Source organism: Camelus dromedarius, chromosome 30 (assembly GCF_036321535.1).
Source record: "Camelus dromedarius isolate mCamDro1 chromosome 30, mCamDro1.pat, whole genome shotgun sequence".
NCBI classification, from domain to species: Eukaryota; Metazoa; Chordata; class Mammalia; order Artiodactyla; family Camelidae; genus Camelus; species Camelus dromedarius.
In genome coordinates, this window is record NC_087465.1 from 12108362 (window position 1) to 12132896 (window position 24535).

The following is a 24535-nucleotide window of genomic DNA, read 5'->3' on the forward strand; positions in this document are numbered from 1 at the left end:
ATATTACTTTGTACAAAAACAAAGCGTAAATAAAGGACAGAAATAGACTCACAGACAGAGAATACAGACTTCTGGTTACCAGGGGGGTGGAGGGTGGGAAGGGATAGACTGGGATTTCAAAATTGTAGAATAGACTACACTGTATAGCACAGGGAAATATACACAAAATGTTATGATAACTCACAGAGAAAAAAATGTGACAATGAGTGTGTATATGTCCATGAATAACTGAAAAATTGTGCTGAACACTGGAATTTGACACAACAATGTAAAATGATTATAAATCAATAAAAAATGTTAAAAAACAAAACAAAAAACAACAACAAAAAAAGAAATATTACTTTGTGTATAGTCAGTATTTAATAAAAACAACTTTAAAAAATTCCTTCTATGATATGTATTTTACTTAAGCACATTCTTTTGTTACAAAACAACAACAGCTGATACTTAGATCCCGCTTTTCTTCTAGGCTAGGTTTTAAAATTGCTTATCCTGGATACTTTCTCATACACTCAGCTTTACACGTGGCCAACTAACCACCTAAGGCTGGCAAGGTTTTGACTTGACTGGAACTCTCTTCCCTCTGCCTCTGCCTAGAGTCTTTCCCACTCATGTTTCCTCTCCTCACTCTCTGTTAAAAGTTACACACCTTTTTCTTTTCTCCTCGTAACAGTGGCTTCATTTACAGTATCACCATTTCCTCATTTCTGAGTCCTGTGCCTCTCAAGAGTTTTGCTTTTCTGGAACCTCTGCAGCCACTGATAAAATACCAAGCACAGGTGAGTTTGAACACACTTGTGCAGTGTCATCACATAACCCCAAGATTCGCCGTTCTAATCTAGACACATATAACAGAGTCCTTTTCCACAGGCAGCCAATTAAGTTCTAGTTTTCCACAGAAACACACACAAGAGTTATGCCCTGTTACCACCGCAGTGCTGTGTTGGCTGTCACAGGTTTTAGCAGGGCAGCTCGGAAAATCTAAACCCTTTGAAAAACCTTGTTTCCATAGAAAAATATGTTCTGCTTCATAACCAATCAATAAGCAAGTAAACTTATAAAATAAATCCATGAGGATTGCCTGTACTTTTCATCTAAGACTTCAAAGCCTTTCACAAAAACATCTTTTTTTAAAAAGGCTTTTTGCCGTAACTAATGGTTATTAAAGGACTTGTTATTTTCACAACTAAGAAGCATATATTAACAGAGCTGGACGCAGAGAGCAGGAGATAACGCACAAATTATTACCATGGGTATTGGATATGCTTCTTTCCATTTATGAACTCAACACAAATTTATTGAGTTCCTCTTCTGTGCAAAGCATTATTCTCAGCACTGGAGACACTGTACTGAACAAAACTGGCAGCACCCCTATCGTAATGGAATTTACAGGGGATGTGCTTCATACTAGGCATTTAATAAATATTTGTTGAATGAATGATTGTATGTGGCTAAGAAAACAATTTAAATATATTTACGTTTTATAAAATTAAGTGAAATCAGTGAATGGGAAAGTGGTAGGGGGTGTGGAATGTAAATTAGGGGAATTTGTTCCAGGCATCATGGTTAAATTATCTCCTTATTATGAGGAAGCAATAGTGGGTAGCAGTGTTGGGTGATCAAAACCAGAAGTCTAGCATCTCGATCATACACATGACCATGACTTTGCAGAGCACTGGTTAGGAGACAAGTGCCATCCCAGTATTAACTCTGTACTTTTTTGCAAATTATAACTCTGAGACCAAAGTGTACTTTACCTACAGGTAATTTTGATTTATCATCTTACCTGCAAGGACTCGGTCTCAGTTTATGGTGGCATTATAATGAAGAACCCAGTTTTACCAAATGTTAACAGAGACTTTAGTTAAAATACTGGGGTTGCATTTTAAATCCTGTTTTCATAGATATTTGTAATATATTTCTTCTTTATGATATTACATATGATTGCAATCCCCCAATAGGAAATACTGAGAGAGAGAGAGATTTATTTTAAGGAATTGGCTCATGCAATTATGGGAAGTGGCAAATCTAAAATTTACAGGGCAGGAGAGCAGGCTGGAAATTCCAGCAGGAGTTGATGCTACAGTCCTGAGTCTGAAGGCAGTCTGAAGACAGAATTCCTTTCTCCTTGGGGAACCTCAGTCTTTTAATGCCTTCAGCTGATTGGATGTGGACCACCTTCAGTACAGCGGAAAATCTGCTTTACTCAAACTCTACTGATTAAATGTTAATTACCTCCAAAAAATGCTTCCACAGCAACATTTAGACCAGTGTTTAGCCAAACAATTGGGCACAAAGACAACTTGACACATAAAATTAACCATCATAATTTATTGCTTATCAACCTGACATTCACATACATCTCCTTAAATCCTACTTAATTTCCAAATGAAGACAATAACAAAGTCATACTTCTGCCTAACATGATACAACTATCCTGTGTACAGCTGAAAGCACACTAACTCTTTCCCAAGAAGAGAATCCAAAACCTCTGGGTGATAGTCACTCTTCTCCTTGATATCCTGTAACTTTAGTAGTATGATGTAAAGTTAAAAATACATAAATACTATGATGTAACATTAATAGATTTGATGTTATCTGATAAGGGGGTAAGGAGGGAGGAAAACAAAGGTAGACAGATAGGTACATACATACACACACATACATACAGATATACATATACACACAAACATATTCATAACAAAAAAGGGAAGAAATACTTATAACAATTAGTCTTCATTTCTGTAACTGGTCACATGGTCATAGCTGGCATTGATAATGACTACCCATTACATATTCCTTTTGCCCTCAGCAAGCATCTTGGCTGGTTATGGTTTTTTTTTTTTCTTTTTCTGTTTTTTTTTAATTGAAGTATAGTTGATGTACAATATTTTCAGTTTCAGGTGTATAACACAGTGATTCACAATTTTTAAAGGTTATACTCCATCTGTAGTTATTATAAAATATTGGCTATATTCCCTGTGTTGTACCATATATCCTGGTAGCTTACGTATTTATCTATTTATTTTTTCTGGGTGTTAGTTCCAGTTCCTGTTGTCTTTTTTTCCTTCTTCTTTTTCTTTTTTTTTTATTGAAGTATAGTTGATTTACAATGTTGTGTTATTTTCAGTTGTACAGAAAAGTGATTCAGTCACACACACACATATATGTGTATATATATATTCTTTTTCAGATTCTTTTCTATTATAGGTTTTTATAAGATTCTGAGTATAGTTCCCTGTGCTCTACAGTAGGACCTTGTTGGTTATCTATGCTTATTTATTTTATACATAGTAGTTTGTACATCTTCATCCCCTCCCCACTGGTAACCACTAGTTTGTTCTAAAACTATGGAATGCTTCACAAATTTGCATGTCATCCTTGTGCAGCAGCCATGCTAATCTTCTCCGTATCGTTCCAATTTTAGCATAAATGCTGCCAAAGTAAGCACTGGTTGTGGTTCTTTACCCAGGAGAGTGACCCAAACCTTCTTTCGTGAAGCATATGGGCCATTAATAGACCTGCCTGAATTAGATTGTTGTAGTTTCCCATTGACTTTAATCCAGAATGTGTTACTAGGGGATCTCCTGGATTCTAGGCATACTCTTCCCTACCTCTGTTGTATAGTAGCAGTCCAATTTTCCCTTGGTAATCAGGATCAGTCACTCCAACCAGTATAGTAACTTCCTTCTTTGCCTGATAATTCAGAGTCATGAGAAGCCCAAAGTAGTCAGGTGGTCTTAATGTCCAGTTTGGAGAATCACTGCTGTGTCTCCCAGTAGACATAGTCCTCTCTTTGGAACTAAGACCTCTAGACCAAGAGAACATAAGGTGACAGGGATAAGAAATAGAATTTTTGCTAGTGGATCACAGGGTAGTAGTGAGTAGTGCCCCTACCATTTCCACCCCTTGATTCTTGGACCTCAATCCGCGAGTCCTGGCTATGGGAGAAACATCACCATGTGTTGGATGCCAATTTAGAGCATATACAACCTCCTGGAAAATCTTACCCAGTCCTGCAAGGTATTGCCACTTAGCTGGTTCTAGAACTTAAAAGGTCTTCAAAGGTCTTCAAAAGGCATTTCCACTATTCTATCAAGCTAACTGCTTCAGGATGGTTGGAGAACATAAAATTCTACAAGTGTGGACCATTGCCCCACTTTATTTACCATGAAGCGAGTCCCTAGATGAAAAGCAACGCTTTGTGTAATACCATGATGGTGGATAGATGGCCCTTTCTGTGGCTACCAGCCCACCTCTTTCCCCCAATGCCCTTATCATTGCCCAGTGGGCTCATGAACACTGTAGTTAGTCATGGTTGCAACACAGACTTCCATTCATCAAGGCTGACCTGGCTAAGGCTACCACTGAGTTCCCAATCAGCCGGCAGCAGAAACCAATACCAAGTCTCCAATATGGCACCATGCCAGGGTGATCAGTCAGCTATCTGGTGACAGGTTGATTACATTGGATCACTTCCATCACAGAAGGGACAGCATTTTGTTTTTCATGGAATAGACACTCTGGATAGGGGTGCACCTTCCCTACTTGCAGAACTTCTGTCAAAACTACTGTCATGGACTACTTTGCTAAGGAACACTATCTCTTTACAGTATTTTGTAAAATAATAGACATAGCACTGAAATAGTAGTTACAACTGTGTAACTCAACTTTCTTTTGTGACCAAAAATCTTGTACCCTATTAACAATATAGTAGTTTCAATAACCTTGCTCTAAAATGAAAAAAAAAAAAGGTCTTATTCATAAATTACTGTTGGTTGTAATGTCACCAGCGTAAGTATCTTGCGCACTCAAGTGAGTGCCGTGGTCAGTCTGCTTTCCACCAATGTATGTAATGGGTTGTCAGTGCCAAGCGGAGAAGTTTGGGATCCCCACAGGCATAATTTCAAGATTTCTTTATAGTATGGTGGAATTTTACAGGGTTTTATAAAGAACAAGATACCCAGATTCTTTACTGAGCAAATTCTCCCAGCGCATTTGGCCTGATTTCACTGTTGGCTTTTTCTTGATTTTTACTAGGTTTTTCATATGTTAAATTTTAAGTAGGGACATTTTTACAATTTTTAAAGTTTTATTTTCAGTCTGCTTGCTCCTAAAATAATGTTTTTAAATGATCCAAAATAATATATTTTATATGGCATATTTTAAATAAATAGTAAATGGATTTTCTGTAATAACATATATTTTCCAGTACTGGGTTATTATGCATACTACTCTCTTTTCTTTATTTTGGAATGATTATCCTTTCTTCACAAGACATTCTTTTTTCTTGCTTTTTTTTCTTCCCCACAAATTGTTTCTATTCCATTCTTGGTCTATCCCATTGGCCCTATCTCATATATTTTTATTGTTTAGTTACTCTTTTTTGGCGGGTAATTAGGTTTATTTATTTGTTTAATGGAGGTACTGGGGATTGAACTCAAGACCTCTTGCATGCTAAGCGGGCACTCTACCACTGAGCTACACCCTCGCCCCTCTGTATTTACTCTTAATCTAACTCTGTCACTGTATCTTCATTAATTCAGAATGATTCAAGCAAAATCTATTAAAATGAGTTTTTCTCTTTTACACCAATGTTTAATCTGTTTTTATTTGTCATTGTCAAAGCACTCTCAAATTTGACCTCAGTTTCAAACAACCTTCCACTTGCTATTGATACAACTGTGATGTTGGTCTGCATTTCACCTTCTTGTAACTTCCAATTAGATATGAATTATTATATTTTTAAAATTTTGGTTTAGATATAATGCAATAAAATATATTATACTAAGATGCATGAAATTAGACTGTAACACATTCTTCATTCAGGGGAAGCCCATACACATCTCTGTCATAGCACAGATGGCACTTCATCTTTGCTGAAGAGAGTACTTTTTTTTCCTACTACTGGATTGTAAGTCCCTTGAAAACAGGGGGTGTATGTAAACCTCTACTGTCCAGCACAGTGTAGGTTTTTAACAAATGAATAACAAATGAATAAATGAATGAATGAGAACCATTACTTGTATAATTTCAGTGGTCTTTTCCAAAAAAAAATACTTCCCCGTTCATCTCCAAACGACACCAGATGAAATTCCTTTTGCCAAGTTTCAAATCTTTTAATTTCCCAACCGGACTTATTTTCCACCCAAGTTATCCTTAGGAAAATACATTCACTTTAACTTATTCATCCAAGGCAGAAGTTGTCGTTCCCCATTTGAAGATGAGAATCATGTCCCCATCCCAGTAAAAATAAATGAGGAGCCCCGCCAGGTGATTCTAAATGTAGGCAAAGTTGAGAATGGCTGGGCTAAGATAGAAGTAACTGAAGGCAGGTTCTAAAGAGTAAGGAAAGAAGAAAAATGCGATCCATAGTGACCTGTGGCAGAGAAGTTCTCTGTTGGGGGCGGGGCAGTGGGGGCAGGGATATGGAGATGAGCCCAGCTCTTCCTTCAAGAGGCTGGGGGTGGCCAGCAAGAGAAAAGTATTTTTTTTTTTTTGAGAAAAGTATTTTTTACAGTATGCATTGTCTTGAAAGATTAAGAGGAAAGATTATAAGTACTTTGTAAAGAGGCAAACTTCAAAGAGGAAAGAATTTCAAATGTAAATTTAAAAATGAGGTCAGAGATTCCAACAATTGCTAATAAAAGGGGCCTTTGAGTTTCTTGGGCGTTTACAAAAATATTGCCCAGGCTCGCAAATACAGCAAGCGGACTGGGTATACAGACTCAGAGAAAAGTGTAAAGAAGAATAAATGTTGACATAGCAGGACCTGAGAGAAGAAAAACTGTTCTAAGGAATTAGCAGTCCCCCAAATTGTGTCTATACTATGATTGCAACCACTTAGAAACCACAGCGCATATGGATGTGAGCAAGAAAAGAAGAGAGGTGACGTTAGACAATTGGCATGTTTAGGTGTCTTGAACTCAAACTGGAAAGTTCTAGTTCCTGCTTTGTGGCTAACACACTGTGCTGCCTCAGGCAAGTCTGTCCCCTCCTCTGGGGCTCCATTTCTTTACCTGCAAAATGAGGGAGTTGAAAGCTTGAGCTAATTCAGTGCTTCTTGCAAGATTTCTCTGAAAGAGTAAGCAAAGGCAGCCCACGCTCAGGGAGGGGAGAGCCTGAAGCACCTAGTGTAAGTACAAATCTTTTTAACTCCTGGTGTTTTGTCTTAAAAGTTCACGCCCTAGGGAGGGGGTGGGGTGTGCCTCAGGGGTAGAGTGACTGGGTTCAATCCCCCTCCAGTGAAAAAAAGAAAAAAAGAGAGGAATGGCGATTTCACAAACTTAATAATTAAAATGAAAAAGTTCATGTTCTGGTCTGTAAACATACCTAATATGTGAATTAATTCTCAATAAAACAGTTTTTTCAGAAAGTTCATATACTTTTTATTCCTTACTCTTCTTTTTGGGCTTTTTTCTTTTAAATACAGTTGAGCTTGTATTGTATATAAAATTTTATATTCTGCTTTTTTTCCACTAAGTATTATATCGTTCACATTTTATATATGTCATTAAAAACACTGTTACTTTTCTTTTTACAGCTTTCCAATATCCCGTCATATGGCTGTACTATAATGTATTAACCATCTCCTAATTTGGGATATTCGTGTTACAGCACAGTGTGTTTTTGCCACCACACTGCCTTAATTCTGTCTGCTTGGATCCATGCAAAGGCTGAGATTTCTTTATAGTTTCTAATTGAATCCTCTGAAGTACAGAGATTGGAAGATGAAAAAAAAATTTTTCCCTTATTGCTGCCATGTGTTAAGTGGTCTTTTAGTGATGTAAGTTGTAATTCATTCTTTCTTGAGATCTCACTGCTAAAGGTAGGGGAGAAATTAACATTTACTGAATCCAGGGTCTTTTGTAAAGATTATTATAGGTCATCCACCCAGTGAGGTAATGACCATCCCACTTCGTGTAATAATAAGCTGAGACTCAAAGGAACCAAGTGACTGACTAACAACATGCAGCACTGGGGTTTCAATTGGGTCTTACCTCCCCCGGTCTGTCCCCGGCCATCGTGTTCAGCATACTTTGGCCCCAAAGACACTCTTGCACTTCCCTCATCATTTTTTTTAAATGAAGTCTAGTTGATTTACAATATTATATTTGTTTCAGGTGTCCAGCATAGTGATTCAATATTTTTAAAGAGTATACTCTCTTTAAAGTTATTACAAAATAATGGCTATATTTCCCTGTGCTGTACAACATATCCTTGCTGCTTATTTATTTTATACACAGTAGTTTGTATGGCTTAATCCCCTACCCCTATCTTGCCCTTTCCCCCTTCTGTCTCCCCACTGGTAACCACTGGTTTGTTCTTTACAGGTGTGAGTCTGTTTCTGTTTCGTCATATACATTTGTTTGTTTTTATTTTTTGGAGTCCACGTGTTAAGTGATAACATCAAGTATTTGTGTTTCTCCATCTCACTTATCTCACTGAGCATAAGGCCCTCTGGGTCCACCCACGTTGCTGCATCTTGAATCCTCTTTGCTGCTCTCTCTCCTCGGCAGTGCTTTGGTCTCTCCTGCAACTAGCATCTCTTTTCTTGATAAGGGTTCCTTGATGTGTAGCAGATAGTTTGTTTTCCAAAGGATAAATAAATGAAGGACTATTTCAATGCTTACAGCAGGGGTCAGCAAATTTTTTCTGTAAAGGGCCGGATAGTGACATTCTCGCCTTTGTGGAACATACGATCTCATACATATGACATCATACGTGACAGTCCCAATTACCCACCCCTGCCTTTGTGGTGGGAGAGCAGCCAACTACAGTACATGACAATGGATGTGGCTATGCTCCAATAAACTTTTATTTAGGGACACTCAAATTTGAATTTCACATAATGTTCATTTCTCACAAAATATTCTTTTTTTGATTTTTTTTCCCTTCATCCATTTAAAAATGTACAAATCATTCCTAGCTCAGGGGCAGTAAAAAAAAAAGGGGGGGCCTGGTGGGCCATAGTTGGCTGACTCCCCTCCCCCACATGGGCCTGGTATTCACTATAAGGCTTGCTGTGGCTGCTGTGCGAGGTGAGTGAGTGATGGAGTGTATGTGGGTCATGCCCATGGGCTCCATTAGGACAATTCTAAAGGATGCAGATAAAATAAAGATCTCAGCCAATAAACCCCTAGTACATCAATGTTTGTTGAGAATAGGTAGCAAGTGATGTCAGAAATGCATCTCCTGAGACCGGGCAACAGTGAGTCCCCTCCAATGGCAGTGATCAGTTAGCATTCCCATTTCCCTTAGTGCGGGGATGGTATGTCTTGTTATTTCCACCTACATTCTAACCACATGCCTAAGAGTCTCACACCCTGGCCTCTCTGTACCTTGCAATTTTCCCCTGGAAAGACGGCCCATCGCTATTTCAGCCTCTTGCCTGTGGCCATACTTCAGACTTTAAAGCTTAAACTGGCTTCCTCCCCACCTTATACCTCCGCTTTCTTACTCCCTTTCCCCTCACCCCTCTTGCTGCCTCAAGTCCAACAATCCTTCCACTCCATTGGCACTTATAATTATCTGCTTCTAATACCTGTCACTGTCCTTCACCCAAACCCAGTCTTCTCTTTCCTCCTTATCCAGCCTGAACTTCAAGGTCAGTCCTGATACTCTCTCCCTTGCTTAGGCCATCGGGGTTTGGTTTTCAGCAACTGGGTGGTGTCTTCAACTCAGACAGGAAACAATGGTAGAACAAGATGTTGAGTTAAACCCCACACCCTTCCCCATAGCCTGGTGATGCCTTCAGTGCTAGGAGGTTTGTGTGTCACTCTGGCCTTGAGCATTTCTATCTGAGGACTGCCTACTCCCTGGCCTAAATCTGGGTCCACAGCTCATCTGCTCCTCCAAGGCACAATCAGAGGAGGGAATGTGAATGGTGTCGGAGTTTCCAGGATTATCTGGACCACTATCTCCATTTCTCTCAGCTCTTTCAAGTATATTTTTCATGAAAGAAATCTACGCAGAGAAAAAAAGTGGATACCAGGTACACAGCAAAAGCTCTTCTCTGTCTGTAGTTGGATAATTTGGGCTTTCTGGGCTGAGAAAAGAGATGACCTAATACTTCCTACTGGGAAATAACAGGTTTGGGAAATAGACAAGTGATTCTCATCCACCGCAACTGATAAGGTGAACCAAGACGCTCTTAAAAATACTCAACGTACGTCAGAGCGAGCCAAAGGTATAAATCATATAACACAATTTTGATGACCAATAAAAGCATTCTTATTAAAGGAAATTAATCTTAGAAAAAAAATTAATGGCTTTTAAACATAACTGTTAAGATTAATAGAGAAAGAGAAGGTATTATACTTTTATGTTTGATGTCTATGAAGCATTCAAATAGTTACATGAAATTGTACTGGATAAATCAATTCAAATTGATTTAGTTTTGGGTACTTGTGAATAAGCTAAGAACTGGCTAAAAGACCAGCAGATTATGTGGTCTTGCTTCGAGATAATGATCTGCATTGTGAACTCCAATACGGGGCATGCTGTCAACCAGAAAGCTTTAGTGTGTGGTTCTTTTATCTACTGTTATTATTTGATACAAGTTCCTGGAGGGCAGGGTCCATGACTGTGAATCAATTTGTCTTTTTATTTCTTGTGCCTAGTCCTGTGCCTGACATATGGTTAGCTCCATAAACACACCTGGAGATGATGAATGAATACGATCATGATGGTGAGACACTGCAAAATCTTGAATTGGCTTTTAAACCATTAAAGAAAGCCTAAATTATATTCAGTGTGCCTTATTTTCTAATTCTTTGGCCATTGTTAATCTGATATCATGTCTAATGGTAAATTCTCAATTAAATATGATACTCTTATTTTCTCACCCAGCTGAAAATTAGAGTTTATTGACATACCATTAGATGGCAGATCCAGTGTTAATATTTCTATAGGTGAACTTAAGGTACTAAATATCTTTAGTTTTCAGTGGAAAAAATCAAGAGCATTTCATTAAAACAGAGAAACTAATAAAATTAGGAATTGATGAAATTAAACTGAGACATATGAATCTTGAAATATATAACGTTTACTTTAAAAAGGAAGATTAAAAATATTATCAAATATAGAACTATATCTGAGTGTAAGCAGAGATGTGTTCACATGAACACTTTATTAAAACTGAATATATAAAGTACCATATCTTCTTTTTATCTGTTAATCTTACATTTCTGTTTAAAAGCAGTTAATCTTTTCTCAGACTAATTCTCTCTTAGTATGAGTACTTATATTGTTCAGCAAAATAGTGTCATGCTGGTTATGCATTCTAGTACTACAAGCCGAGAAAATAGCTCGATAACATACTCCTTGAATGTTCGAAAAACCTTTGCAAACTCTCTTAACGTTCTGAGTCGAGTAGTTATTTCCCACTGTTTGTACAAACAGGTGCACCCTTTGCCAGCCCTGGGCCCCTGTTCTATTTCCCTCAATTTACTGCAGCAAACTATTTATCCTGGAAGTAGGCAATAGGAGGAAGGTGCCCAAGAGCAGCCCTGTGAGCCCAAATTTCATGACCTGCGTGTGAAATATGCTGCCAAACCACTGGTCTACATTCATTCTACAGGAAGTCAAACCAGGCAGGGTGCACCTGGATACCGTGGCTTCTCCAGCTTGCTAAGTTGGATACTTCTGGTCAGGTATAGAAAAATGTCACAAACATATGTCACAGGAACCAGTTTACATAAACCTGCCCGCACTAAGGATGTTTCAGTGAAAATGGAGAAAGTCTAAGATCTTCAGTATTTCAATAAAATATACTTTACTGTCTGATTATAAAATGACATAAAAATATGGCAAAAGTAGCAAGAAAACTAACAGAATTCTCATGTAGACATAAGTATCATAAGACTATGATGATTCCCTCCTCAAAGAGTATGATATTTTTCCTCAAAATTTTCTTAAAAATGCCTTTGCTGTTGTATGTGTAAAATTTGTTTTTAAAGGAAAACATTACAATGTATCTGGAAATCTTTAATTTCCAGCTGTTCCACTGTCAGTGACGATGGGAGACAGGAATTTCGTTTAGCAGTTTGCCTGAAGCAAGGCAGCAGAGCACCTGTTCTGTAGGGCAGATCGCTCAGCAAGCAGCGTGCCCTCTGCGTGGAATCCACCCCGTGCCACTTGGAACTAATTTGCTTCAAAAAAAAAAAAGTCTAGAATAAAATATACCACTCTATCTTAGTTATTTTCTTGTGGGACACTATGTGTTTTGCACGATTTTCAGTCTAAAATTAGAAGGATGAAGAGTTCTTGTGGCTAATGTCGATCTTTAATCATCTTGGATTCTCTGCATTTCAGGCCTTAACAATTTCAAATTTCCAATGTGCACTTTTACTGCTTTCTGCCAAAGCAGGTTCGACTGGGTCAGGCTAAGTACAAGGCACACCCATTTACCGTCAGGAATTACAAACGCACAATTTTAAGATGTTTTGTTGCAATGTTGTTAACAGGCTCAGTTATATTTGAAACCTGATTAAAATGATGTATCTGGCGACTGGGACGTGAGGCTGAGCAGCAGCCTCCCGAATTGCTCCTACTAAATGCTGTTTCTCTGCTGGTGCACATGATTGTCCTAGCGGTGACAAGCCTTTCAATTAAACAGAGCTACTTCAATGTGCCCCTGTAAGAAGGGAGGAGTGCTGTAAATATGTTACAATTCCACTTAAATTATGCATCTCTCTTTCAACTTCCTTTTCTCCCTCTCTTTCATCTTTTCTTTCTTCCTTTTTTATTTTCAAATTTATGCTCCTTTCAAGACTAAAGTCGTTTGCTATACAAGAAGTACAAAGTTGTGATAGCTGTAAACTCACCCTTAAGAATCTTGTTTGACATTTCACTCTCTTCTCATACAGAGACTCACATTTATTAAAAAGGAATAATAGGAAATATGAAACAATTACAATTCAAGTGGAGAATAAAAACAATAACAAATCTGAAGCTTTAAATTTTAATCATCAAATCGAAGAACAAAAAGATTAAAGACTGAGAACATAAAAATAGCAGCAAAAGATGATTTGTAATTTCAGGACAATGTCAATTTTAGTACATTTAAAATTTTTCTGGTGAAAAGTCCTTTGCTTTTGCATTTTAAAATTTACACAAATAAAATGAGGTAAAAAGGAAAACCTTTTACTCCCTTGAGGGAAATGGTATAAAATTACAGTTACTTGATAATTGCTTTTAACTTTAATAATTGCCTTTACTTTTACAACAGAACTATTTTTTTTATAGCTTTATTAAGGGATATTGGCATACAAGAAAACACAAGTGATTATGGTGTACAATTTGACAATCTGTGATCTGTATATCCTTGAAACCACCACCTTGGTGAAGACAGTGAACATACCCATCACCTCCAAGAGTTTCCTTGTGTCCCTTGATAATTCCTCCCTCAGCTCCCTCCCAAATACCCTCTTCCTCAGGGCAACCACTGAAGTGTTTGCTGTCACTGTAGGTTAGCTCAGCACTAAGTCATCGCAGCTCAGCACTAAGTCATCGCTCCTCAGCATCCACCAGTGATTTGTTCCAGGACCCCTGTGGGTTTTCCCTTATTTAAAATGGTGTAGGACCATCAGCCCCCAGTATCCCCGGATTCTCCATCAGCGAGTTCTACATCCACGGATACCGAGGGCTGACTGTACTTTTAATTAGCTATAACTGAACTAAAATCATCATTTCCACTCAATTAAAAAAAAATTTGTTTTGTTTCCTAACTGGAAGAAAAGTAATAACGCTGGAGTGAGTTGCATGATACACAGGTCATTAGAAAGCACCCTTAATTGAGTGATGATTTTGCATATTATTTTTTACTCCACAGCCTAAGGCTAATTGGATTAAAGAGTCAAGAATCCAGGAAATGAAGTAAAAGAGGAGGAGTGTTGATTTTAATAAATAGGGTTTTTTTTTCCTGTCTCATCTGTCACCTTATTTCTAATTAATAAATGGAATTTTTTCCCTTCTTTTTAAATTAATAAATGGATTTTAAAAACCTGGCCAAAAATGGAGATCTCTGCTGACAATTGTTCAAATAAACAGTATGTTTGAAAAACAAAAAAACAGCTGTATGATGGATCCATGTCAATAATAAAATAAAGTGAACTGTGAAAATAACATTAAAATACCACCTAAGTGCTCTCTTATGAAAGTACAAGTTTATCCTAACCCATTATTATAACATGCACATGTAAAAATTATGTTTGCATATAAGTAAATATTGGCTGAGGGTGCTAAAAACTATAGCAGTTCAATTTTGATGGTTTGTAGAAGTACCTGTACATTTTGCATTTTGTTTTTAATTAAATAAATATTTTTGTAATGAATGTATAATAAATACTTTGTTTCTATCCCTTCCCAATTTACCTTATTCTGGTGAAGTTGAAGATGTGCTTCTGCATTTTGAGTGTTTTTGTAAGATGTGATCTCTCAGGTAAACCCAATACTTCATTTTATAAACCGCACATTTTTCATCCCCTTGACATCACCAAATGAAAATGCTGTACATTGGAACATAAAACAGAGACCCAACTTAGTTGGAATGATAATGTATGTAGCACTAATGCTGCTTATCGATCACCATGAAGGGGTTGCTTTTTGCTTACTGCAGCTCTTCTACGGTAGAGCAAGAAGCAGAAATACAGTGTTTGTGAAAAGTGGTTGCACCAAAATGCTGTCATGGGGTGAATGCCTCTACCATACTCTCACAAAGCGAATTAATTAGTTTTTCACAGAATGAACTGTTAGTTATTTGGGCTATGTGTATTTCAACTCTTGAAAATGCAGACAATGTTAATAGTAATAAATCTACGTAGACCACATGGCCTAATATATATATTTATGCACCAACTTGTATGTGAATTTTAATTAAAATATGTCCCAAATAGTCTATTAATTCCAATCACTTTTTACATAGTTTTGAAAGAGATAGCAGAGACCAACCTAATTTACTAAAATATTTTAATTCTTGGATAAGTCCTGTATTGTTACTGCATTTATACTACTTGCTCATACAGATAACTGAAAGAACACAGCCAAGTCCAATTTCATCACTAGTTTCGAATTTGCTAACCATTTCCCTGACATTTGAGACCAAGGTAGACAGTTTCAATTTATAAATTAAATATTTCTGTGAATCTGATACAATGGGAAGTACAGGACTTTGAGTGAAAAAAAAAAACAACAAAAACAACAAAGTAGATATGATGTCTTTCTCTACAGGATTTCAGAAGATAAGGTTTTCATTTCAGATTGGCACTAGGCCAAGCAAAGTCCACACCTTCAAATTTTGGAAATCCTGGGATTAAGTCACAAAAACAGGAGAAATGCTGGACTCTCAAGAATTAAAATTATAACGTACCTTCTTTTTAATGACAATTTCAGATTTATATGTTTTTATATCCCTGGTAATGAATTTAGATTTGGCCAACATGCTTCAAACTAATAGGTAACTATGATTCAATGTACTTTTTTTTTTCTCTGAAATTAAATTCTATATGTTCCAAATAGTATATTCGTTCTAGCCACTGTTTACATAGTTTTGAATAAGATAGTAGTGACCAACCTAATTTACTGAAATATTTTTATTCATATATTTTGGGTAAAGTCCCAGATTTTTAACAAAAACCAGTTTATTTTCATCAATTTCCTTGAGAGATTTGTGTGTTGCTTGGGAATTCTGCTGTTCCTCTATTGATTAGAAGCTATAATTCCATTAAGTAAACTGAGAAAGCACATCACAAACTGATGTTAGCCATAGGTATTTTCTTACATATCTGTCTTTTGAAAAAGCTGAACGGGATATCTATATTTTACTTGGTAATATCTCAATTTCCTCAATAAGTAAGTCAGTAAATTGAATTTATAGTTTATTTTGCCTTTCCTCCCATCAAATTATATGGATAAGAAATACTGTGGTCTCATAACGTAATTCTATTTCCAAGAGAAAGAACATGCAAGTCTATAAAATAATAGTCAATAGTATTTTGTCAAAATATACTTATTGAGCACCTACAGTATGCAGGGCACTGTAGGGGTGATAGAAACATTTTGTCTCATGCCCTTGTGTTCAAAAAGAACATCTTTAAAGAGAGAGAGAAACGGATAGAATTTAGGTATGGATCCATGTTTAGGCAGAACAAATAAAGACCATGTTTTCTGATCTATGTATCAAAAGTAGCTTTGGTGGAGCCACACATGTCAATAGAGGGCCTCTGGATTTAGACATTTTCAAAGTAATCATGTTAAAAATAAGTTACAAGCCTCAAAAACTTAAGATGTGAGTGGTGATGGGATGAGGGGTCCAATATGGACAGGCAGGTGGCAGTCAGATCATAGGTGGTCTACATTCTTTAAGCAATAATTCAGCTATTTAAGGGTTTCAAAGCAGGGAGCAATTTTCCAAGCACAGACAGTAAGAATCTGAATTTAGAAACAGTGCTTTGACTAGAGAGGAGAGTCTGAGGTGGTAAGGGAGCATAATTGTCAAAAGGCTTGATCACTGACTGAACATGACTGGTGATCAAAGGTCTCCAGGTTTCTGGCTTGGGTGATGGGATGGATGAAGTAACCACCCCTCAAAGAGAGGGGCTAGGGAGAGAAGCGCACATGGAAGAGAAGATTATCCCTTTTGGATATGTTGAGTTTGAAGTAATTTGGGGGACTTTTTAGATAAAAGTTCCACCAGGCAGTCAGGTCCTTTGGAACTTCAGGCGAGGATTAAAGATTACAGATTCAATGAAATAATGAGACTCATTAGCGTATATGGACATGTGCTCAGGGGTACTGCATGGTACATACATATAACAGTTATATTTTTCATGAGTTAAGTTGTTTCTAATTGATATTATTCCTCTTCTGCTACAAAGATGTAGAGAGGGTTGGCCAGAATCAAACATTCATAGGAAAAATGTAAGTTCATTAAGTCACCCAGATAGCTTGAAATAGTATAATTTTCCAACTATGAAGACAAAACATCTGGGTGATTAGATGAACTTTTCGTTTTCCACCTAATTGTTTTAAAGTTAGATACTCCTTCAGTAGTCTGCCGTCACCATGGTAACTTTATACTATGTGTGTGTGTATATATGTACTTTTGCTACATAGGGATTATCTGAAAGTCATTTGGGATTTAAAAATCACAATTACAATTCTACTTTCTATTTGTTCAGAGAATTTCACTCCATTGTTGTGTTGTTACCAGAATTTCTGAGTTTTCCTCACTATTTTTCAATTCCAGAATTTTTGTTAAGAGTAATCTATAATTCAAAACTCTTCTTTCTTCTAGGATTTTTTCTGCCCACTGTATTTTCCTAAAGTATTCATTTTATTCTTTTTTCTTCCTCTCTTTTATTTAATCATTAAATTATCTTATTTTATTTGGCTTTATACTGAAATAACCCAATATATTACACTGACTTCACCAAAGCTAGATGTATGTACAGCATTTACTTAATTGAACCTTTCTGGCTTGTCTTGTTCTATATTTAAGCCTCCATTATGCAATGCTATTTACTTGATTTATTGGATTTGGCTTACATGTTTTATAAATTGTGACTGTTGGGAAAATTTTAAAGAGATTGACTTGGCCTGAGTGGGGAGTTTTATATTGAGGACTCATTGCCATTGAAGTTACATTTGTTTAAAAAAATATCCATTTTAATAAAGACCTTGATCTAGGAGTATATAACACAGGCTACCAGAAGCTAGGATGAAAGATTTCTCCCAGTTTTTTTTTTTCCCCAATATTAGAATTTGTTTAAAATCTCTACTTAAGATTAAGTCTATGTGATACTAAACACCAGGGTGAGGGGTTAGAAATTCAGTCACTGAAATGTTTCAGAATATCTGAATAGAGGGCATTCTGTGGGCCCTACATTTAAATGGTTTTCTGTGTTGCCCTCTTTCCATCCAGAAATGTGGGCTTCTGCCGAAGTCCTTTTCTAAGGCTACGTTTATGTAAAATAGGTAGCGTAATTGTTACCTCGTTAACAAAGTTTAACAAGCATTTCTTGTTAAATAACTTAATATCCTTTAATATCCTCTGATGAAAGAGACTAATTCAACATAAAACACTGCTTTTGCTTTTACCTGTGGTTTGAATGATTAATTTTGAATGGCTTTTGCTATACTTAGTAGTGTATGGGATGTCACTATGTGCCAAGAACTGTGCTAAGTGCTAGGGAGTCAAAACTAAATTAAACACAGTCCTTGCCCTTAAGAAGCTCACAGACACATGATGAAGTAATGGTGACATTAACAAGGTGTAATGGTGACATTATCAAGGTGCAGTGGTGACGTTCAAGAAGGACAGTGGACACCGGTGGAGAAGGGGGTCAGGGAAAACTTGGGGAAGAGGTGATGCTCCAACTGAGCCTCATAAGAGATTTGGATCTATTCCATCAGCCAGATGGGGAAGGCATTCTGGGAGAGGAAACAGCATAAATGGAGATGTGATGCCTCATCACTCATTCAGTCATGCAACAAATGTTTCCTGAGCAAGTTCTATGTGCTGTGAATAGAAGACACAGCTTTGTGCCAAGAAGTGCACTGTCTGGAGGGGATGTAAGACTTAATAAGCAGAAGTCAACACAGTACCATAAATATAATAATGGAGGGACTCACAGTGTGAACTGGAGCTCAGGGGAGGGACTGCCCATCCAGATTCCTCATCCAGCTTGACTGAAACTATCACTCCACTTGGAGATTCCTGCTGTCCTTCTCTGAGATACAGCCTCCTCGATCCAGCCTGAGTTGACTCCATTCAGTCTGACACTGTTATTTGGTTTTCAGTGTTACCTTTCAGAGTGCCTGCCCTGCACTGTTACTCCCCAGCCCTAAGTCCACCTCTCCCAGTTGCCCCTGAGGTCTCAGTATGCTTTGTGGTCAGGACTTCAGAATTAAGATGTGAAAAGAGAGTCAAAAGACTCAAAGGCCTAGAGGAGCCACTAAGAGACTGACTGGTCGTGTAGCCTCTGTTATCTCCAAACCAGCAGCACCGTCTTATCCGGAAGCTTGTTAGAAATGCAACATTGCAGACCCCTTCTCACACCCAATTTTAATGGGATCCCCAGGGGATTAATGTTCCCATTAAAGCTGAGACCCCCTGGTCCAGCTCACACATTCAGGTACAGTTCTATATAAGTCAATCTAAATGGATGGAAGTCTATTCTTAGGGCTGAAGAGAACATTTACCAACTTTCTTAGGCACAGTAGTCCTCACTTGGATGTATATATACATAAATCCCTCAAGCAACATACCTGAAACCTTACTTTCACTTTTGTTCTAAATTCAGTGGAGATGAAAACGGACAGTCATCATTCTGCATATTAACTTTTCATATATATATATATATATATATATATATATATATATAAAATTGAGTTATAGTCGGTTTACAATGTGTCAATTTCTGATGTAGAGCACAATTTTTCAGTCATACATGAATGTACATATATTCATTTTCACATTCTTTTTCACCGTGAGCTACCACAAGATCTTGTATATATTTCCCTGTGCTATACAGTATAAACTTGTTTATCTATTCTATATATACCTGTCAGTATCTACAAATTTCGAACTCCCAGTCTGTCCCTTCCCATCCCCCTCCCCTCGGGAACCACAAGTTTGTATTCTATGTCTGTGAGTCTGTTTCTGTTTTATATTTAAGTTCATTTGTCTTTTTTTTTTTTAAATTCCATCTATGAGTGATATCATATGGTATTTTTCTTTCTCTTTCTGGCTTACTTCACTTAGAATGACATTCTCCAGGGACATCCATGTTGCTGCAAATGGCATTATGTTGTCATTTTTATGGCTGAATAGTATTCCATTGCATAAATATACCATAACTTCTTTATCCAATCATCTGTTGATGGACATTTAGGCTGTTTCCATGACTTGGCTATTGTAAATAGTGCAGCTATGAACATTGGGGTGCTGGTGTCTTTTTGTATTAGGGTTCCTTCTGGATATATGCCCAGGAGTGGGATTCCTGGGTCATACAATAAGTCTATTCTTAGTCTTTTGAGGAATCTCCATATTGTTTTCCACAGTGGCTGGACCAACCATTCATGTATTTTTTAAGTGGTTTCCTTAGCTCAAAATTAATTTGAAAAAGCCTTCCTTTGCACAAGGGAAATTTCTTAGGAAATTTTGCTATCTTAAACAGCACGTGCCTAATTGTGAAATACAGGGTCAAATTTTTCATCTGAGCAGTATTTATTTTCTTGTAATGCTATTTTGTCAACAGTTACTTCTGTTTTGCATAAAGTGTCCTAGAATGTTGCAGTCCTCACATTCTAAGGATTTTTTTCTTTCCCCTGAAGTCTTTGGGAATCACTATAACCAGTCACTTCTGCTGGAGAATGATTCCGTCTTGCCCTGTGGTAGGGAATGGCTTGCCTTATACCTCTTCTGGGCCACCACGACGCCTAGCATAGTGCTACCAAGATGGTAAGATGATTAGAGATAGGATTCCAATGGCCCACATTTTATAATCTTAGTGCCTGCCCCCCAATTAAAGTAGTGGTATTAACTTAAGATAGGGCATGTATGGATGGGCACCCATATGTGGTACATTTCCACAAAAAAGCTTGAAAATTCTTTTTACTAGCAAAAACATAGTAAATGTAAAATTTTTAGGCTTTCTTCAAAGACAGGAGTGTATTATAATAGTAGGCATAATACATTCTTCTCTTTATTCTGTAACTTAAAGGAATCATAATCTTTAGACAGCAGTTATTCTCTGCATATTTGTACACATTTTTGTAACTTCTTCAAGGACATGAACACTCTGCCTCAGGCAACCTGCCCTGTTCATAGCTCCTTGGATCTGTCTTACACAGGCCCATTCTGTACCTTGGGTTTACAGATCCTTTGCCTGGAGGGCCTTACCCTGTCCTCTCCATCTGTGTATGTCCTTCTTTCAAGATTCAGTTCAAGTCCAAACATCTCCAAGAAATTCCTGTTCAATTAACTGAACTCTTAGTAATTCATCTCTCTTCTGATTTTCATACCTTTCTATTAATTTAGCCCTTAGTCTGTGCTGTTATTGTTCAGTGAAACTGATACTTCTTCAGGGCACTGCCCCATATGGTGGAAAGGATGACTAGGGAAATCTACCTTAAGGATCCTGGAAGCTATTTATTTCCCACCAAAGAGTTTTTCTTTCGTGGACAAGATTAAATTTCTTAAAACTACAGTTCTCAAATTCTGATTTATCCTCTTTAACATAATCTTCACAGTGCTGTATTAATTACTCTAAAGCAAAGTTTTGATCATATTAGCCTCATATTCAAAAGGCTCCCTTAGCTTTTAATAACCAAAACTCCAAAGGCCAATGGCAGGCCTGGCACTGAAGGCCATCACATCTGATCAAAGGTAATTTCTGGGGTCACCATTCACTAATGCCCCATAGAAACTCCAGTTCCAGTTGATAGACTCTTTCTCCTGCTTCCTACACCTGAAATGGAGCTATTTTTGCCTTTGCTTTTCCCTTTGCCAGAGATGCTTTTTCCCTAACCTTCTGCCATGCAAATCCTCATCACTTCAAGATCCAGCTCAAGCCTGGATCTCTCGGAAGCCCACCCCCTACAAGGCCTTATTGTGCTACTTATTCAGTGTCCAGGGTGTAACTAAACTGTGAGTTCCTGCAAGGCAGAGTCAATCTTTTATGTTCCTTCACTGGACTTTGAGCTCCTTGAGGACAGGGCCAGCTTTCTAGTCATCGATGAATTTCCAATACTTAGTGCCATTTCTGGTCAACAGTAGGTGCTTAAAATAAATGTTTTAAATGAATGAGTAAATGGACTCCTCTACAGGAATAAGAGGCTCAACATGTGTCCTTCTCTGAGTAGCCTTACACTGAAAGCAGGAGAAAATGTTACAAAAGTGCACCCTACAGCCTGAGAGCGGGGGAAGGGGTGTTTGTTGTCAGGCAGCGAACCCTGGCCTGGGGAGGTCTTTATACAATGTGTCATGTTTAGCAACATCATAGGGTGTTGAGCAACTGCTCCAACATGCCGTTCTCGTGGGGTAGCTGTGCTCTGTTCTTCTTTCTATTTGATAGTGTCTGGCACAGTGTTAACACTTAGTGCATGCTTAATAAATATTTGAATTAAGGGTAAATATTGAATTATTAGCAACTGGTCAAGCGTGTTGCTCTTGAGATGTGAGCACTGTATTTTTATTGCTAAAAAATAACATGCATCTTGACCTTGGTGGTCAACACAGTAATCTTAATGGGACAAAACTGCACAGAACTAAGTATACACCCCCCCCCCACACACACACAGAGCAATTCTCTTTCTTGGACATTTATCCTAGAGAATCGAGAACTTACATGCACACAAAAATCTGTATACAAATGTTATAATACTTTTATTTCTAATATTCCCCCCAAGGGAAAACAACCCAAATTATCTTTCAGTGGCTGGAGAAACAAATTATGGTGTCTCTACAAATGGCCAATAGGCACATGGAAAAATGCTCAATATTGCTAAGTATCAGAGAAATGCAAATCAAAACTACAATGAGATATTACCTCACAGCAGTCAGAATGGCCACGATTAACAAGTCCACAAACAATAAATGCTGAAGAGGGTGCGGAGAAAAGAGAACCATCTTACGCTGTTGGTGGTAATGGAGTTTGGTGCAGTCACTGTGGAATACAGTATGGAGATTCCTTAAAAAACTAAAAATAGACTTACCATATGATCCGGTAATCTTACTCCTTGGCATATATCTGGAGAAAACTCCAATTTGAAAAGATACGTTCACCCCAATGTGCACAGCAGCACTATTTACAATAGCCAAGACATGGAAACAACCTAAATGTCCATTGACAGGTGACTGGATAAAGAAGTTGCAGTGTATATATACAGTGGAATACTACTCAGCCAGAAAAATGAATAAATAATGCCATTTGCAGCATCATGGGTGGACTTGGAAATTGTCATACTAAGTGAAGTAAGCCAGAAAGAGAAAGAAAAATATCATATGATATCACTTATATATGGAATCTAAAAAAATGACAGAAATGAACTTATTTACAAAACAGAAACAGACTCACAGACATAGAAAACAAACTTATAGTTACCAGGTGGGGAAGGAGGGTGGTGGAGGGATAGATTGAGAGTTTGGGATTTGCAGATACACACTACCATATACAAAATAGATAAACAACAAGGTCCTACTACATAGCACAGGGAACTATATTCAATATCTTGTAATAATTTATAGTGGAAAGCACTGAAAAAAGAATGTATATATGTATACATGTATAACTGAGTCACTTTGCTGCACACTGAAACTGACACAATATTGCAAATCAACTATAATTCAATACAAAAATTAATAATAAAAAACCAAATATGGTATCTCCATACCATGGAATATCACTCAGCAATACAAAGGAACAAACTATTTATAGACAACAACTTGGGTAGATCTGAAAGGAACTATGCTTAGTGAAAAAGCCGATCTCAAAAGTTCACTTATTATATGATTCCATTTATATAACGTTCTTGAAATGACAATGTTATAGAGTTGGAGCACAGATTAGCGGTTGCCAGGGGGTTAGAGAGTGGAGTGGGAGGGGAGCTTTGTGATGGAATTATTCTGTATCTTGACGGGTAGTGGTCACATAAATCTACACATGTGATAAAATTGCATAGAATCAGGTATAGACACACACACATACACACGTACACAAATGAGTGTGTAAAGAACTGAATAAGGTTGCTGGATTGCATCAATGTTAATTTCCAGGTTGTGACATTGTACTATAATTCCTAAGAAGTTATTGTGGAATCAAACTGGGCACTGGGTATGTGGACCCTCTCTGTATTACTTCTTACAACTAGGTGAGAATTTAGAGTTCTATCAAAATAAAAAAGTTTTTAAAAACATAGTAGTTTCTCTGAACCTGGGGCTGTTTTCAGAATTAATAAGGCAAAATATATTGCAATATATATAATGCAGATCTTTTAAAAGCCTGCTTTATGTGTTTAAATCATTAATGTTATTTTTAATTCTGAAGGGGAACCTCAGCATTAGGTCTTATAATTCAAAATTACACCAAACTGATGTACCTAACCTTGAGTCTACCTCTTACATTTGGAGTTCAGGGTTTTATTCATTTCTTTCACTTAATACTGTCCACTAGTTTTGCTAACAACTTCAGTAACATTTCTACTACTTAAGAGATTTTGTGTGAGATGGTGAATGCTGTATTACGGGTACTCTCTATAAATACTGTTTAAAATTAGATGGCAAAGACTTTTAATTCACATCCTGCCAACTGTTTTACCACACTTTTTTTTTTCTTGCCTGTTTGCCTTCTATGTTATCCTCTATAATGAGTGAGTTACAGTAATTGTAGCTGGAAAAATCATCATGCAAGGGGGAAAAAAAAGCTCAAAACCTGCCTTATTTTTAAATCAGTAAAGCTTCTGTCATTTTTTGGCCGAGTTACAGCTTCACAGCAAAGTCAAAGAACCAGCAGAGTAAATGCCACGTGGGGAA

General features: G+C 37.3%; 1 non-coding gene across 1 annotated transcript; it reads right to left on the reverse strand.

Annotated features, from left to right (window-relative positions):
• Positions 1-3344: 3344 nt before the first annotated feature.
• LOC116149686 (U6 spliceosomal RNA) lies at positions 3345-3451 on the reverse strand. Its single transcript, XR_004133328.1, has one exon. It is a non-coding gene; the product is annotated as a U6 spliceosomal RNA (small nuclear RNA).
• Between the last annotated feature and the right edge of the window lie 21084 nt (positions 3452-24535).